Source organism: Eretmochelys imbricata, chromosome 10 (assembly GCF_965152235.1).
Source record: "Eretmochelys imbricata isolate rEreImb1 chromosome 10, rEreImb1.hap1, whole genome shotgun sequence".
NCBI lineage: Eukaryota > Metazoa > Chordata > Testudines > Cheloniidae > Eretmochelys > Eretmochelys imbricata.
Genome location: NC_135581.1, coordinates 82,312,801 through 82,331,103, shown reverse-complemented (window position 1 = coordinate 82,331,103; position 18,303 = coordinate 82,312,801). Strand labels below are relative to the sequence as shown.

Here is an 18,303-nt window from a genome sequence, read left to right as displayed (position 1 = left end):
AATGTTAATGACCCCTCCAGTTCCCCTGTGTGGGAAGGTAGGTACTAGCCCCAAAACAAAGGCAGAGTATTGAAGTCAGTTGACCAGTGTCCCAGAGACGATGGACCTCAGGAGCTCCCTGCCCCGTTCTGTACTCAGCTCACGCCTCTCTTCCTCCTCCCTGTAAGAAGCCCCAGGGTTTGCTGTGGCAAGTGCAGTGAGAGGGGAAAACTATCAGAAAATTAACATTTTTTTAAATTAGTTTTTTTTTTTAAATAAGTTTGACTGTGTCCCTTCCACCTGTGCCCAAGCAATCCCTGCTTAATGCTGGAGGTGGGAAGAGAATGTATGTTAATGGTTTGTTTGCACATTGAATTTGTTAGTCCCCAAACTTTAGACTGGGCAAGGCAATTAAAAATCCCCAACTAAACCCCTCTGTATAAATGTCAGCTGTCTGGTGGATGTCTGGCCTGACTAATTGGAGATCCTTTGCAGACATTGCTCAGGGTTGCTTTAGCATGGAGGAGAGAGAGTGGATCTCTTTGGCAAGTGAGGTTAGAGCCGTTGGAAGAAGGTACAGCTGATCTGTAAACACAGATTGAGGCCCCATGCAGGTGGATCTCTGCCCTTAGGAATAGCTACGCTGATTTCAGTTCCACCATATGACCAGTTACAGGATTGAAGCCTTTAAATGTTTTTTCCTGCATAAGGAGGGAAGGATGAGAAACTAACCAGCAACTGACTGTTAGTTCATACTACCTCCTCTACCCTAAGGCCTTGTCTCTACACTACGGTTTTGCCATCCAGACTTCTCGGAGAATTCCACCCCTTTGTTTAACCTTTCTGAGCGGAGTTTCCAATAATGCTAGCTGCCTGAGAGGGGCTTTCCTAATCCTTCGAGCCAACTTGGTGCCAGCTCATTCCGGGTGCAGAATCTTCAGAGGTTTACTTTTAAAGTCACTGATTCGTGGCACAGTAAAAAATAACGCTTGAATTATTGGAGCAGTCTGTGATTCCCCCCCAAACATTTAGCAATGCCCTCTAGTGTTCAGCATCAGCAGAGAGAGAATCCACGGTTGTCTGAGAAGAGAGAGAAGCCTTGGCTGTGGAAAAGCAACGACCTCGCTGCCAGGGATTTGAATAGTCATTATTCCTATCAAAGGAGACTGTAAAATAGTTGTTACTGGACAAATACTTGTGGAGCTGCTCCCAATACTGAAATATTACTGACACCAGTTCTGCAGTCATAAACCCAGACGACTGTGTGCTGCTCGCCTGTGTCAGTGGTAACTGTCTTCCTGTTTCAAAGCTCTCCAAATCACAGAGGTAAGGTGGTTTTGACATTTGATTAGCCACAGAGAACAACTTGTGCGTGCTTGACTAAGGGAGTGGGCAAGCTCAGAAGCAATCGTGGTGCTGAATACTTGAGCCTGTTGGAGATAGGGCCCTATCAGGGGAGAGTCGTGGTGGGCACGGCTCCAAAGGGACGATAAGTGGGCTGCTGGGAGAGATGAATATGAGGAAAGGAAGTGGTGAGTGAAGTCAACTGAAAACAGTTTCTTATGCTCTCCATGACTCATACATTTCATTAACACATGGGCTTGCAAATACTGTCTGGGGGCCGGAGGTGGGGAAACAATCCAGTATTCTTTAGCCTGAGCACCAACCTTCACAACAGCAGAGCACTGCCCCACGCAGCCTGAGCCACTCCGTTGTTACTCCCATGGATTCCCAATGCAGGGCTGGCGGGGGGCCATCACACTATGCCAGATGCCAGCGGGCGATATTCTGTGAAGTGGACGCATTAACCCAGACGGTGCAGCTGCTTTGCACTGAACCATCAGCACAGTCTGGGCTTAGTGCCAGCAATAGCCAGCTTCAGGGGAGTCTTTGGTGTAAGGCAATGTCAGGGCTCTCACGTGACTCCCCCTTGTGAGGCTGACACAGCGGGGAAAGACACATGGCCTGGATGCCCCTGCATGACGGTGAGGTCTGGCTGCAATATGGGTCCCTGGGGGCTGTTTGCAGCCGCCACACGTTACAGCAGCCCTGCAGCTGCTCTAAGTTGGTTTAGTGGAACCAGCCCTGCACACAGCTATAGCTGAACTAGAGGAGTGTAAAGACAAGCTTTTGTATGCACTCCCCCCCCCGAAACAATGCACCCTGTGTGATTTGACTGTAGCCAAGGCCCTGTCCCATCGTCTCCCAAGTCACGGAAATCCTTTCATCTTGGCCCGAAGGCCTGTGGGCAGAGAAGGGGAGCTCAATTCTCTCTCTGTGGGATACCTGTGCGTGAGATGTTATTGCTCCGGAATCCCAGATAACCATGGCTGAGCCTCCGCCCGCTTTCCAACCGAGCCAACCCCAAAGACAGGGACCAAGCAAGGGAAGAATCAGATCATCGGTGTTTCTTTGTGCTTCCCGCTCTAAAACCCCATTTGGCTGCTGGCTTTGCTACTCTGACGTAACTCCACCAGCATAAAACCTGCTGCACTACTGGGAGTGCTGTTGTTTCGAGTGCCGCCCACCACGTGAGCCACAAAGGTTTTCAGCAACCTGGGATCCCAGTTTCAAAACTTCTGTGTTCCTGTGCAACTAATGCAGATGTCACCTGACTTTAAAACCCGGCCCGGGCGGGGAATCTCGCTCGTGTGCATGGGAGTGGTGGGGCGTCAGTGCTGGCCAGGGCCAGGAAGGTTTTGCTGGGGTGGGAGGTAGCGTTGCCAGGTTGCTAACTTAGGACCCGGTGGCCCAGGGCCTCTCCTGAACAGCCAGAGCATTTGGCCACATGACAGGCCTTTCACAGGCAAGACTGAGGCCTCCACACCCTTTCCCTCTCTGCCTCGAGCCAGTCACTCGAACCTGGGTCCCATGAAGAGAAAAGCTAGTGCGGTCCCCACCCGCACTCTGCGGTCTCAGCCCCCTATGCTGTCAAGGGTGGATCTGAAACGGATCTGAAAGCATCTCTGAATTCAGGCAGCAAAGCAGCCACCCCAGTTCATCTTTACAGAGAGCGAGAGACTGATACGGAAAGTCCCCGGTGCAACATAACCAAACACCAGCCCAGACAGTCATGAACTCTGGCTCCCCCCACCCAACCTGAAGCCTGCTGTGTCAGGCTGGTCAGGATACTGGAGGGTTGTTTTCTTTTCTCTTGCTATCGCTGCTATCAAGTAGGAGTGAACAGCTCTTGTTTATACAATGACTATCTGGCCAAAGGCTGATTTAATACCTCCCACTTCTTTTAAGTGCAAACAGACTCTAATGTGTGTATTAGGCTACTTGAATGGCTGTTCTGGTGAAATAGTAGGTTTCCAAATAATTTACTCCCAGTTAGTACTTGGGCTGGGGAATCTATATAATGTACCTAAACAGCTCTACAAATCCACAGTCTGTGCACCCTGAAGAGGGAGGACCAGCATGCTAACAGATTGTTTATTATCTTTTATCAGAATGATAAACTCACCAAGTCAGCAGTACACCATGATCCCTCCCATTAGACATGCCTCAGGCTAATGCACTGGTTTCTCTATACACCCCACTCATTATTACTTCTATTCCATAATGCCCAACCAAGAACCTGGTCCCATTACACTGGGTCACAGACAGAGCTATAGTTATAATATCTAGCTCCTGTATTGTGCTTTTCATCAATACCACCTCACAAAATCCCCATTTCGCAGATGGGGAAACTGAGGCACGGGCCTTGTCTACACTGCCACTTACAGCGCTGAAACTTTCTTTGCTCGGCTGGTTGCTATTCCGCTCGCAGAGGTGGCTTTCTTACAGTGCTGGGAGAGCTCTCTCCCAGTGCTGGAGCCGCGACTACCCAGCTACATTAAAGCGCTGCTGCTGCGTAGACATACCCACAGAAGGGGAAGTGACTTGCCCAAGGTCACCCAGCAGAGCAGGGACAGAACCAAGAATAGAACCAGGTCTCCTAAGTCCCAGTCTAGTTTTCTATCCACTGGGCCACGCTCTCTGTTTCCTAGTAGACAAGCCTTACCCTAAAGAGCTTAAAATGGAGACAGCCAACTGGTAGAGGAAAAGGATTGTAATATAAAAGCACGGTGAATAGCGTATGACCCGAGGTTGCAATATACCTATATAAAAGATATATAGCTTATGTGATGCAAATAAAATATTTTGGACATTGACGCATAAGACCAAGGAAGGTCAGCAGAAGAGCACGATCCACTAAAGTCTTCCTCTGGTGTCCTATGTGACGTACATTATTACGCACAGCTGAACAACCCTGCAATAATGCCCTGGCACGGGTAAAAACGGTGCCGGGGTGGAGAGATGCAGGTCCATCGTGGAGTCGCTGCTGCCTGGCGGTGTGATTCAGTCAAAGCGTATCTTTGCGTTAAGCTTCTAAAGCCTTTTTTATTTAAAGCAGAGATTGAGGTCAATGCAGAAAAATGTTCCTGCATTAAATTGCAGAACCTTACAGGGTTCCTAGTCCCCTCGGTAAGCTTTTTCTCATGTAGGGCATGATCTGGCCCTAAATAAAGTATCTCTAATTGCCAATAAAATGCAGGCAGAAGTGACAGATTTTCACTTAACACATGTTTTAAAAGGTATAATTTCTTTTCAAGGTACTTAGCTGAATTTTATATGTAAGAATTTTTCTTTCTGTTCCATGGCAATTTAAAAAGACAAAACTGGGGGGGTGGGGGAATCCTTAGTAGAAGAGTGTAAACGCTCCTATCACTAACTTGTATGCAATTTGATGGACGATTATGGCTCCTTCAAGGTCACTTTGACCTATTATATGACTAGGAGGCTAGCATTAAAAAAAAGCAAAATCTGCTCTATGATTCATATATGATAAAGCTGGTGCCCAGTAAATATGTGTATTGAAAAGCCTGGTAATACAGGTATTATGTGTGTGCTGAACACACCTCTTAATCCTTCCATGCCTCAATCATTGTATTTAAGACATCCTATGCGTATGAAACAGCCTCCCAAACTGGAGTGCCAGAGGAAGTGGCTATGGCGTGGTTAATCAGCCCTGAGCTATTCTCAGAGTTGAAGAGGAATTTGCCATGCAATGTTTGTGGCTGGCATCGCCACAGAAGGCCCCAGTAACCCAGTTCTTTCACAAGCAAACTCCCACTGACTTCACCTTGTCTGATGTGCTGGCGTAAAGACTGCCAGGGCCCAGCCCAATGTGTCTCTCTATCAGCAAGATCCCAGCCACAACTGACTGACCTTCATGAGTGGATGTGCAACGAACCCTGCCTGAAGGGACCACTCGAGGGACCGAGGAAATAGTGGGTGCTTAGTAAAGGTGGAGCAGAAGGCCCCTTTCTTTGGCAGCATCAAATGGTCATAAAACAGGTATGAATGTGATTTACTCCAGCTTTCAGGCCCCTTGGTGGTGCCGCAGTGATGTAAAGGGGCCTTAGTATAAATAAGAATCAGACCCTAGAACTTACATTCCCTCTGCGCCTGCCCTTCCCCCTCTGGTACTTCCCTAGGGGGTGAATTTTTTTTTAAAGACGAGGAAACCCACTGTCCCCTGAAATACTAGGAGAGGGGTGATTTCGCCTCTCTTTTTAAGAGAACTTGCTCATTCCATGGTCTCCATTTTGCATGCGTGTCCATGCTAATCCCTCATCCTCTCTCTGGGTGCAGCTCTGAGTTCACTAGGATTTTGGGGAGCCAGCTCTCCTGGCTCACACGAGATTCGTTATTTGTTGCAGTGCATCCCTTTAGAGCTCTGAACCTACTGGAAGCAGCAGCTCGAGCAAGGATAACACTGTGTTGCAGCCTGGTCACCTTTTAAATGGGAGCTTTATACTCCTCTTTAGCGAAAGCCATTGCAGGGAGGGGAGGATTCTGCTGCCCTTGCTCAGGTGGCAATCAATAGGACAACAGCCAGAAGCACGTACTACCCAATGGGAATGAAGGTGGTGGAACCTGAGGCTCAGAATGTGAACCCTTGACTCCCATTGGTGAGCAGTTATCACATGATTAGCCCCATGGCTTCAGCGGGAGTACTCTTATGAGCAACATTAGGATCTGGGGTGGATGCTCGCTCTGCTGATGTCAACAGGAGCTTTGCCTTTGACTTCAAGCCCAGGATTTACCCCAGCCCTTGTCAAAAAGTTCACGAGGAATGTGTCTCCTCTTGCAACCAACTCTGATGACTACTGGGGGGAGCAGAGGGGTGTTTTGATTTGTTATAACACAATAGGGACAGCATCTCACTTTCTTCCTGAATGCAGTTTCTTGCTGTGTACAGTCTAATGCCATTTCCTTAAGTGTGTGGGAATTAATTCAATTTCTGCCAGAAACAAAGGAAATCTAGCTCTGTGGGCCATCAAAATTGGGAGCACCAGGGTGTTTGTAGCGCCGGCTCCTGCCAGTTTTCTTTTCTTCCTTTCTCTCCCGTTGTTTGAGGAGGTTGCAGAAGGTTCTCCCAGTTTAAGGAGTTTAGTTTTTCAGCTCAAGGGAAGTCCAGCATCTTGAAGCATAAACATGGTTGGGCTCAGGATGGCTTTAAGCCTAGCTCCTCAGAGCCCTTTGTACCCACTGCTCTTTTGAAAGCCCACCGTAGTAGCTTATTTTGCTTGAATTTAAGTCCACCAAGATACTCCTCCCTGATAAAGTCTGGACCTTACCCACCAAAGCGTCCAATCTGCCAGGGAGCATGCATGCTCCTGGGTGGAGAACGGCGTCCTTTTTTACCCTGGTGCTGCAGCCAAACTGAAAACGACGGAGCACATGACTCCAGGCTCAGAGAGGCGGGTAAAGCCAACGGGTGTGTACACAACATTGCTAACTGACTGAAAAAATAAAGCTTGGGATCTGTGCCCTGAGAGTGGTGGAAAGGCCTGGGAATAGCAAGCACAGTGACACTGCAGAGGGCCCTCTCTGTCTCCATGGATCTTAACCTTGTTGCTGAGCCTCCACACACAGGTTCCTCACAAGGACAGCAGCTTACCTCATGTCCTGTGTACACATCGTGGGCCTTCCAGTGGATACTTCTCCCATTAAAGCCTTGCTCTTGCCAGACAACCCTGTAGGCTTACATTGGCTTGCCATGCAATGCCCCCCGAGAAGATTCAAACCCTCCACACGTCCCCACTCAATTCAGACCTTCCCTAGCCGGCTGCAGGAGAGAGGTTTGCTCTTACAAAAGTTCTCAAGGGGCTGAATTGAGTCATGTACTGACAAGATATCTCCAGACCCTGTTTAAAAACAAAACGTTAGTTTCATGCACTGTAGGAGGTGACGGCTGAATTGTTTTTAATCAATTGCATCAAAACTATTTGTACATTTAAGAATTCTACATTGTTTTTTTAAAACAACAACCACAACAAAAACCCAGCATGTGCAAGGCCTGGGCATAGCGACCAGTTTCAAATGTGTGTATGCAGCAGCCCCTCCCCATCCACCGAACCATTGTAAATACTCCAGTTTTTCACCTGGAATGGTGCCGCCCATCTGCAGATGCCTAGCCACTGTACAACACTAACAAAGCAAGCTTCCCAGCACCGTGGGAGGCTGGGGGATTTTGTTACCCCCCCTGGAGAGAATGGGCAGGTGAGACTTGTTTTGTTGGGTGTCTCAAGTTGGGCCCTAAAGAGAAGGGGCTGCTCTTGAAAAAGTTGGGCTAAGTGACTTGTCCAAGTCTCAGGCAGAACCAGGAGTGGAATCTAGATCTCTTGACTCACCTGCTTGTGCTCTCAGCATTCGATCCCGTGCCCCTTTCTTATGCTACCCATGACATTAAACAGTGGGCCTTCCGCCGAGCGTGACAGTGCACACCGGGCACCTTCAGATCGAGAGATCTAGGCACGGTTCAAAGACACAGTGAAGGACAAATGGAATTGTGCTGAGGACGTTCAAATGGAACCTCTCGGCACTGGCAGCCGCAGTGAGAGTAGAAAACTGGGTGCCAGGATTCCTGGAGTGTGTCCCCAGCAGCTGCCACTGACTCACATGGGGATTCTGAACAAGTTATTTAACCCCTACCTCATTTTACGCATCTATGAAATGCCAGGTGTAATAATACATCCCCTCCCTCACAGCCACCTTGTGAGGCTGAATTGTTTGGTAAGTACTTGGAAAGCCTCAGCTGAGAGGCATTACAGTACACATGTGAGTTCAAATATCATTACTACACCTGAAGTCCAAAGAGCAACGCTTCCTGGACAAAGCGTTCTCACAAATGTGTTTTGTCGTCGTTGCTGCAGCTCTTGGAGTGCTGAGAAAGAGGAAAGTCTTGCTAGACTCCAAGAGGAGATCAGGTTCATTGGTGCTCATATCCTGCAAGGCTGCATCTGGAATTTGGATGCCCTAGATTTATTTTTCAGTCCCAATCAGAGCCTTCAGCATTCCCTAAAAGTAAAGAGGGAAGTTGACTGGAAAATCTCAGTGGTGTGGTACGCTGTGACTCGGATGCTGTCTGAAATTGATTTACTTCTGCTGGACTCTCAGTTGGGTCGGCTCTATATGGGACACGTGCGTTGGAGCATCGTTGTCTTGTTTTCAGACTGTTGACTGTGAAGTGTTAGATTTCGTTCACCCTTCTGGATCTCATTTATAGCTGCTGTGAACCTTTGCCCAAATGTTTGTGTGTGGTTCTGGAGTAACAATTGTTTGAGCTACATTCCATTAGCTCCTGCACAGCGTGTAAACACGGCCAGACATTCAACCTGAGCGCTTCTCTAGGGACATGACTGGCTGCTCTTCGGAGGGCCAGCGATCACCTGCGGTTTGTTTCAGAGTGAATAGCTCAGCTCAGTCTTTGCTGTATGTTGTCTAATTATAGACATTATGTTGCAAATGGCTTTTGAAGCTGTTAATGGTATTACTGGTGTTATTCTTCTAGCTGTTAATTATAACAGATTTGTTTGGGATGCTTTCCCGGTTTTCAGCTGTAATTGCTCTCCTTGTTCCCTGATGTCTTGCAGTTCAGGGTAAGCCCTATAGTTTTCGTAGAGGATGTTCACCTCCCCTGCTGAAAATTATTGTATAGTGTTACTTGTGAAGAATGGCTGCCATGTTCCACCCCAGAGTTGGCTGCATTTCCATATTGGGCAAGTGCTGCAGCTCTGGAAACGGATTCAGCAAGATCCTTATGCATGGGGCTAACTTTACCTGGGTAAGTCCCACTGCATTTTAAGTGAGGCACATGCCTAAGTTCCTTGCTGAATCAGAGCTGTGGCCCATAAAGCAGTGTAGGATTCTTCCTGCTAAGTCAGCAATCTAAGGTATTATTACTAAAGTGCTACATAAGAGTGGAGCATTATTATTAGGTAGGAAAATGGGAAAATATGAGGTGGATTGCTTCTCTTTTATTGTCATTAAACTCTAAAGGGGTCTATTCACTCTGCACAGAAAACCCCAGATTTATACAGCAAGCTGGAGTGCTTTGGTTTTGTTTTCTTTTGTTTTGTTTCAGGCTTGTTCTTAAATTTTCAAAATACCAATAAAGCAAACACGGAAGAAAAGGCTTTTGGAAATTCTGGGCCCAGTCCTGCATGCAGAGCTTCTGCTGAGCTCTCACTGGGATTTTAGTGCATGAAGAACTTACAGGATTGTACTTTCTCTGCTGTAAGAGGCTGTAAAGCTTTACTACCAAGAGCTGATAAAATTCAACTTCAAAACAAAGCAAAATAAACTTGCCTTGATTGATAGCTTTCTTAGCTCTCCTCCATTGTCGGTCATTAGTATGCTTTCCCCTGCCCTTCCAGCTCTGAAGTCCTTGTTTAGATAAACTTGAAAGCTAAAGGAAATTTGGCAGGCTGGGTCTTGCCCTATGGGAAGGGCAGATAGTGTCACCTTTAATGTAAATAGGTCCTATTGACTGGGGCTGGGAATTACTTGTCAACAATAAAGCTACCTTATGTGGTGGCTGTGTACACACAGTTGCATACAGTGAACGCGGCTTTTATGTTTGGTGAGCTAACCTATTAAAGCTGGTCAGGAAATGAGATGGGGAACAGAACTGACTCAGTAACTTGACTCAGATTAGTGTATGTGCACGCCCCCGTGCACGTGAGTGCGTTGTTTGCGGTGTTGTAGCAGTGTTTGTCCCAGGACAGTGGAGAGACAAGGTGGGTGAGGTAATATTTTTTATTGGACCAACTTCTGTTGGTAAAAGAGACAAGCTCTTGAGCTCCGCAGAGAAGATATTACCTCACCCACCTTGTCTGTGTGTGTGTATAATAGATATTTGTGTACTGGGACTTCTATAGGGCTTTTAACAATGAGCGTAATTAACGATTGGAACAACTTACCAAGGGCCGTGGTGGATTCTCCATCACTGACCATTTTTAAATTAAGATGGGATGTTTCTCTAAAAGCTCTGCTCTAGGAATTAGTGTGGGGCACGTTACGTAGGAGGTCAGACTAGATGCTCACAATGGTCCCTTCTGGCCTTGGCATCTATGGATCTATTACACTGTTTCCCAGCCTCTCTTGGCTGCATCCTAACAAGCAAATCAACTTGATCTGATGGAGCTGTGGTTTGACTCTTACCTGGCTTATTTAGGGGTGACGAGAAGAAACACGAATCTGAAGGCTAGTACAACTCATGCAAAATAACAAAACTGTCAACACTATGCTTGAGTAAACCAGGAACTGGGCAATACAGCCAATGGAGTATCAGGTTTACACCAGAAGTACAGCGTCTGGGTCAGCCCCTCAGCTGGTGTAATTCAGCATGGCTCCAGCAGGGTCTGCATGGAGCTACGTTGCTGTGTACGAGCTGAGGATCTGGCCCTTACACTTTTGGTTCTCCATTCTTTGGTTGGAGGGCTTTCCAAACTCTCCCGCAGAAGCCTGGACCAGGGCCTTCGCTCCACACCAGGGGTGAATTTGAAATGTCCTGTTGCCATGACTCCGCCGCCTGAGGGAACGATTTCAGCAGGCCTTTGTGAAGGATCCTGAGTTGAGTAGGTGTCTTACCTACGAGGTGGTGGTTGGTGTCCCGTTTGGTGAAAGCACCTGCCCGTGCCGGAGCGGCTATTGCACTCCTGTTGCTGCAAATGTTTTCACGATGCAAAGGCCGTTTGCCAATGGGAAAAAATGCTCACGCTCTCTGTCTCAAAGGGTTATTTTGTCACGAGAACAGTGCACTGAGTGTTGCCTCGGCCCTTATTCAGTCTGCCCAGCGGCCCCTGCAAAAACCCCAAATACAAGGCTGCACATTGCTGCTCCAGAGAACAGAAGTAATAGGAGAGGATGGGGGTGCGCAGCAGCTGTGGATGGCTCTGGGTGTCAGCCCACTTGTTTGAGAGTAATCAAAGGCTTGGTCTACACTACGGACATGTGTGGGTGTATAACTATACCGCAGCTATACCGACCAAACTCCTGGTGTAGACAGTGCAGTATCAATGGGCGGGCTTCTCCCATCCACACAGCTACCGCCTCTCGGGGAGTTGGAGTTCCTACACTGATGGGAGAAGCTCTCCTGTTGGATGGAGTAGGTAGCATCTTCACTAAGTGCCGCAGTGGCGCTGTATGTGTAGACAAGACTGGTGCGGGCGCAAAGAACCCCTGGAGAGCACGATGTGTGAACTCTGCCCCCTTTGCCAGTATAGGGGCATAAATAAAAGCTCTTACCCATTGTCTGCTCCCGGCTCCTTTTCCCACGTGCCTGGAGGGGTCAGGCAGAACAGAGCTTGCTTTTCTGGGTTTAACATTAGGCCGTTGTACGACTGGAACATGCTGGCTTTTCCTTGACTGAAGTGACTCACTCCTGAAGGCTGCATGAGCGCAGGCAATTGGTTAGGTGCTTTTCTTCTGCAGTTACGCCTCTGATCCTGGCCCTCACGTTCGAACCACCATTTTTTCTGTCTTTGTTCCTCCCTGAGCTCTGTAAAGCTCTCTCTGGTGCACTGGTTGTAAGTCCAGGCTAGATGGGAGCTGAGCAAACACCCCCCCACAGCTCTCACAATGTGCTTCAATCCAAACTCGGAACTCGGCTGAGCGTCAAGCACCAGATCAGCAATTATGCAAAATCACAGGCAGACTGTCACACGCCCTCTCCAGGTATGGACACAGCTCTCCAGAGACTAAAAGACACTGAGTGACCCCCCCGTATCTCCATCTTCCGACACTGACATCTGTGGTGTGTGTATGCCGTTATTTTCCACGTGCATCTTTCTGGTTGCCATTTGGTGGCCGCCGTCCCATGTAGACTTCGTGTTTGCTCTTCATTGTGTGTTTGCAGTTTATTTAATCCAAAATAAGCCATTTGGGCTGGTTCTTCTCTGTCTGTGGAAAAGCGTAACAACCATCCCCTTGACCAGGTGGGAGTCAAACTCTGAGTCTTGGCATGCCATGGGCTTCAGCTACTTAAAGGCTGAATTTTTATCTCAGACATCTAGCCCCTGTGCCACATCCTGCCTGTTCACTCTCTCTACTGAGATCAATATCCAGCTGGAAGAGAATCGTCACCTACTTGTGCGCCCGGCAAGTCTTGCTCTTTCGTAAGCATTCTCCTTGGATACCCCTTCAACCTCCCTTTGCACTGTGCCTTGGCCTTCAGATGCCATTCTTACCTCTGTCAGTTCCCTGAGTATCTTCAGAACCTCATCCTGGCCAACATCCACTACCTCTTGCTTGACTCAACCAAAGAAAAACCTTTCCGAACCCTCCAGTAACAGTGCACTCTGCAGAGAGCTAGTTGGGGTTGTTTTATTTCTGGTTTTGTTTCTTCCTTCAGTGTCAGGAGTGCTTACACACTGTCACAAAAGAAGGGGAACCTTTCGGACGCCTTACTCTTTTCCGGGTTCAGCCCTGTTTGTGTAGACTTAAGAACTGAAGATGCGACTTCCCATGCTCCAGTCACACTTGTGGGATAATCATGTCTGTTTCATATTGCAACCCTCAGAGCTTGACTTTGCAATAACCCAGGAGCTTTCAGGTTTAAGGGAAACAGTATGTTACTACTAAATCTGAAATGGAAGGAGTCTCATAGCCAAGAAGAAACTAGAAACAAGTTGACAGTACAATTCACATTGTCATCCTCTTATTTCCTGGGTGTAGGATTCCCTCCCAGAATCCATGTCACTTTGTTTGGCACAGGAGAGAATGCTGGGGTGCCTTTAGGCAGAAAAAGTGAAAGTTAAAACTGTTATTTTTATTGTTATTGTTTTGAAAGCTGCCATCTGACGCACACAACACATTCAGTTAAAAATGTGAGATTTTCTTTTCATGCTAACTTTCTGTCTGGTCACATGAAAACACTACACAGAAAAAGAAAAATAATGTAGGGGGAAAGCCTGATTTATAATGAGGATATGAAAGCACCCATTTAAATAGACTTTTAAATCCATGTGAATCAGAACACTTCCTTCCCTCTCCAATGGCTTTTTTTGAACCAGGTAAATTTTAATAACCTACAATCAAAAATCTGCTATTTCAGTATGGCCCTGGTGTGCTAAGTATCAATTAGCAACAGACATTCTTGGTCACTTTACCGCATCTCAACAGGACTGGAGCTAAGATGAAATGAGAAAGTGATGAAAATAATAATAATTTTTGGGAAATCATTAAATAGAAACCAGAATTGCTATGTAAATACCATGGAGCGGTTTGTGTAATGTGTTAAGCCAGTGATAACTAACTTCCAATGCAAAAACATCTTGTTTCCCACCCCTTCCCCCCACTTTTCCTAAAGAGACTAGCTCTTCAATCAGTGATGCTTCCCAATATCCCTAGGAGCTAGGGAAATAACATCCTTGTTTTACAGATTGGGATACTGAAGCACAGAGAGATTAAGGCCAAAACTTTCAATCCTGAGTTTCTAAAATCATCTGTCTAAATCCACATTTAGGACCCAATCCCACAAGCGGACCTTACGGCTACACTGAACCCCACTAAAGTCAACGGGTCCACTTTGCAAGATCAGGGCCTTAGGCACCCATATGAAAGTGACCTGATGTCCAAGTACTATATATGATCTCCTGATGCTAGGACAGGGACACAGGGAAAGCTACTTAGCGTGTAACCTCTTTGGGGGCAGGGCCTGTCTTTTTGTTCTGTGTTTGTAGAGCACCCAGCACAATGGCGTCCTGGTCCAGGAGACAGTAATACAAATAATATTTATTATTATTGCATGTTAGGCCCTGATCCTGCAAGCACCTATCTGCTCACAGGGTTATACTGCTATATGCATAACTGTTTGTGGGATCCAGGCCTTCGTTTAGTAAGCTAGCTCTTCCTACTTCTAATACCCTTAGATTCTAGATGTTTGATCCGCAGCAAAGAGCCTGATCCTACTCCCACTAGTGTCAATAGCAAAAATCAAACTGTCTTCAGTCGAAGCAGAATCAGGCTCTGTGAAAGCACAATCACTTTACTCTATTTCACCTGTTTTCAGCAAGGTGCAGGATGCTCCCAACTCCAGTCAAAGTCAGTGGGAAGTGAGGCTGTTCAGCAAGCTCTCACTGACTCTGCTGGACCAAGCCCAAAGGGCTGAAACACACTCAGTCCCACTGAGTTCAGCAAAACAAAGGGACCCTTCCGGAGGAGCTGCAGATACCATAAGCCTGCCTGCTGTAAGATCAATTAACCTTTCCTATTAGTGAAAAATTAACAAACATGTGCAAGCCCAAAGCAAGCACTGAGGACAAAGTGCAATTATTTGGGGATTTATCATAAATCATTACTTCCTTTGCTAGGCAGCAGGGAAGCTTCTCCAGCTTTGTGAAGCAAGCTGTTCTTGGTCAGTATCTTTTGCAGAAGTCTGGGGAATACTGAATATGGCTAAGGGTAGTTTTTCCTCTGGGCTGATCTGAACACTTCAGGATAGCCCTCAGTACTCCTGCATTACCAATGACAAAATATGTCATTGCTGGGGGGTGGGTTTCAACTCTTGTCATCTTTGCTTGGTAATATTCCCACCTAGCATTGATCAGACACTATTTCAAACCTAAAGGCACCTCAGTAAAAGGAGAGCGCGCTGATTTTCAGAGTTCCTGTGCAACACCGGCAAGGCAAAGTATCTTCCATGCTTCCCTCTGCTGCTTCCTCCCCTCCAGGGTAACACCCTACTACTGCTACCAGCCAGTGAAGTGGCTCCTTTTAGCTCAAGCCGGCAGGTGCTCGTGATGCTGAGGCCAGTCCCCAATACAAATCTTGCCCAGCCAAAGCCACCCAGGATGCCAGGGCAGCCAGAGCTCCTGGCTCCCCGGGCCGGGCTTGGCGGCAGCTCTCAGCTTGAGAGAGGCTGGAGGGACCCCTGGGAGAGGAGGCGGCAGGGAGACAAGCCGCAGGCAGCAGGTGGCGGCCTCGCAAGGGCTGCTGCCGCTCCGGCTCCCGGGCTCGGGGAGTCCAGCCCGGACTTTCCTTCCCGCTTTGGGGACCGGGTGGAGGGGTGGGGTGGGTTTTTTTTTTTTTTTTTCCCTTCTTCTGTTTGTTTGTTTAGCGTTGTGCCAGGAACTCGGCTCCCACGTGGGGCGGACTCCCAGGTGCTCCACGGAGCGGCCAATGACAAGGCAGCGCTCCCGTAGCGACGGACCCTGACACTTCTCGTAACATACACAGGGGCGAGGCAGCCAATGGGAAGTGGAGGCCGAGGCGTCGGGACCTCACTGGGTTCAGGGCCCCCCCCGCCGCCCTCCGGGTGATGCATCCCCCCCCCACCCCCACCCGTGTCCGGGGCCCGCGGTGTCTCTGCAATTCGGGGGCTGCTCCTGCTGCGAGGCGAGGGTCTGGGGGGGGGGCCGTGCTGAGCCCCAGGCGACGGGGCGGGGAGGAAGGGGGCTCGCCCGGTCCCCTGGGATTCCCTGCTCCCCGGCAGGCTGGAAGGGACGAGCCGACTTTCCCCGGGCAACCGGGCGCTGGGAGGCCCAAATTGACACCTGCAGGCGGGGGTGCGGGGGGGGGGGGATCCTCTACTCCCCACCCCCTTTCTGGGGCTGGGAAGTAGCAACCGGACCCTGTAACCACCACAGGCCAACCGCCTCCCGCAGCGTTGGGGTCTCGCCCCCCCCCCTTTCAACCCCATCCCCAAACCCCAGCTTTTGCAAGGGGAGACATCTGCATGGTGGGCGTGCGGGTGTGCGCGCGACTTTCCCTTTCGTGCGTTCCCCTTTTATTATTTAAATTGATACGTTTCATTACTAGGGAGAAAAATAAAATATTCCTTTGATACACAAAATCAAATTGATATTTAGCCTCTGCTTACTTTTTTATGCATGGCTCCTTTTCCCCGCACGGTAGTGACAGATTGTTTGAGCTGGAAGGAAAAGCCATTCCAAGCTAATTAAGCAGCCATTCCAAGCACTATTTGCAAGCGGGACGCTGAGAAGCGGCGGCGTTTGTCAGCGCTCGGCCCCCGCGTGGCTTTGACTGACAAGCCCGTCGCTGGAGTGGCAGCCCGGGCGGCCTCCGCCAATGGACAGAAGGCAGCCGGCGGTGCCCCTTGCCGATTGGTCGGATGGATCTGTTTGATGGACGGCTGCTTTTTTTTTTTTTTTTTTTTTTTTAAAGCGCGGGGGGCGGTGGCGCGCTGCGGTCCCCACGTGGGGGGAAGGCAGGGCGGGTTGGGTCTGTGACGTGGGGCGCGAGGAGCCATTTTGTGCTAATAGCGGCTGCCCGGGCGCGGAGCCGGGGGTGTCTCTGCGGAGCCCCGAGCCCGGTGCGGGGGCGGGCCGAGCGGCGCGGGCGAGCCCTGCAAGCGGGGGCTGCTCTGAGCCCTGCCCGGCTTGCACGCCTCCCTCCCACCCCCCTCCAGGGCAGGTGCAAGACCCACCCCCCACGCGCGCGCTCATTCTCGCGTGGGCGGAACCTCGCCCCGCGTGTCTCCCTGCGGGGCCTCAGCCGAAGCCCCCGTTCCGCACGTGGAAAGGGCCGGGCCGGGGTGCTGCGGGCGGAGCTCACCCGGGGGCGGCGGGGGGATGCCCCGCAATAGCCGCGGGGGCTGGGCCCGCAGCCTGCCCCACAGGCGAGGATTATTCCACGGGGGAGCCCGGGCCCCAGCAGCCCCCCGGGCCGGGCGTTTCCGAGGAGGGGCTGGGGAGCTGACCCGAGCCCGGAGCGCCTTGTTGCGGGCTTCGCACCCGCAGGCCGGGCCCCGACGGCCGGCCGGCCGGGCCCACGCGTGCCGGCTCCTCGTGTGTTTCTCCTGACTCAGGAGCGTTCCCATCTGCCGAGCGGACGGCAGTGACCGCGTCCCTGCGGGACCTCGGAACCATCTTCCGGGAGGGGAAAACAAGGGTGGGCCCCAATCCCCGCTTCGCAGCCTTAGGCGCTTTCCTGCCTGCCTTTCTGGGTGTTGCGCTTACTCGGCCTAGGAAGGGGGAGAGGCTCGAAAGCAGAGTTTGCAAACACGGTGCGCGTAAAGGCTGCTGCAGATCAGCCCTCTGCCGGGGGGACCCTCTGCGGCTGGGCTCTTGTTTGATGTAAAGGCTCAAGCCCCTCTTTCCCCCCTGTTGGCCCCGCAGCAGTTACAATAAACACCGCTCTGGAGGGCGTGTAAACCCCGGGATATTCCAGTCCGGTCGGGTGCGTGGGTAACTTGAACGACGTGACCCGAGTTCTTCACCAAAGCGGCTCCGACTCGAAAGGCGCCCAGGGGAGGAAGAGGGGAAACAGGTCGTGACGGCAGAAAGGGCCGATCCCCTTGGTAGGAGCACCGGGCAGAAAGCATCCCAGGGGATGCGGGCCTGGCTGGTCGTTTGGGGGGGGGGGGGAGGAAAGCCATTCTGTGAGTCCCCCGCAGGCTTTCTCGGTGGGGAAGGCTATTCCCCCCCCCCTTGTTGTTCTTGCCCCATTTTATCGCTGCTAAGTCTTAAGAAGGGAAAACAGGCAAGTGGCGGATCGCTCCTGGTCGCTTTCTAGTAGCTCATGGGCCTGCTAAGCTGCTGCCTGAGGAGGCGGGGGGAAGGTGCTCGTTCGCAGGCGGTGCATCGTCCCCGACAGCTCTGGCGCTGGGGGGCTCCCACCCTCCCCCCGCGACCCGGAGCTAGCGGGAGAGGCAGGCCCCTGGCAAAGCAAAACCCATCCCCGGGCTGCTGCTGCTGCTTCTCCGCCGCGGAGACGGGCTGCCCAGAGCGGCGTGTCCCCCCCCCCGCGCCCCATTCCCCGCCCGGAGGGACATTCCGAATTCGAGCCGTGCACACGGGGCGGCTTTGCAGCGGCCGAGCCGCTTTCCAAGGCCAAGCCGGCCCGGGGCCGTTTCCCCGCCTCCCCACTCGTGTCCGAGGGCTCCCCCCTCCGCCCCCAGGCCCGCGGCAGCCGAGCGGGGTGGGGCGCTCCCCGGCCGGCCACAGCCCCCCAGCGGCGGGGCAGGGCCGAGGGCGCCTTCCCGACACAAGATGGCATTGTGACGTTCCCGCTGCCGGCGCCCATTCG

The 18,303-nt window shown here is 50.7% G+C and overlaps 1 long non-coding RNA gene across 3 annotated transcripts in view; it reads right to left on the bottom strand.

Annotated features, from left to right (window-relative positions):
- Positions 1-16,424, bottom strand: part of LOC144270739 (uncharacterized) — an 88,028-nt gene extending 71,604 nt beyond the window's left edge. For all 3 annotated transcript variants that reach the window (XR_013347233.1, XR_013347235.1, XR_013347234.1), the window contains exon 1: positions 16,136-16,424. This is a non-coding gene — a long non-coding RNA (uncharacterized LOC144270739). The remainder of the gene's footprint in view (positions 1-16,135) is intronic.
- Between the last annotated feature and the right edge of the window lie 1,879 nt (positions 16,425-18,303).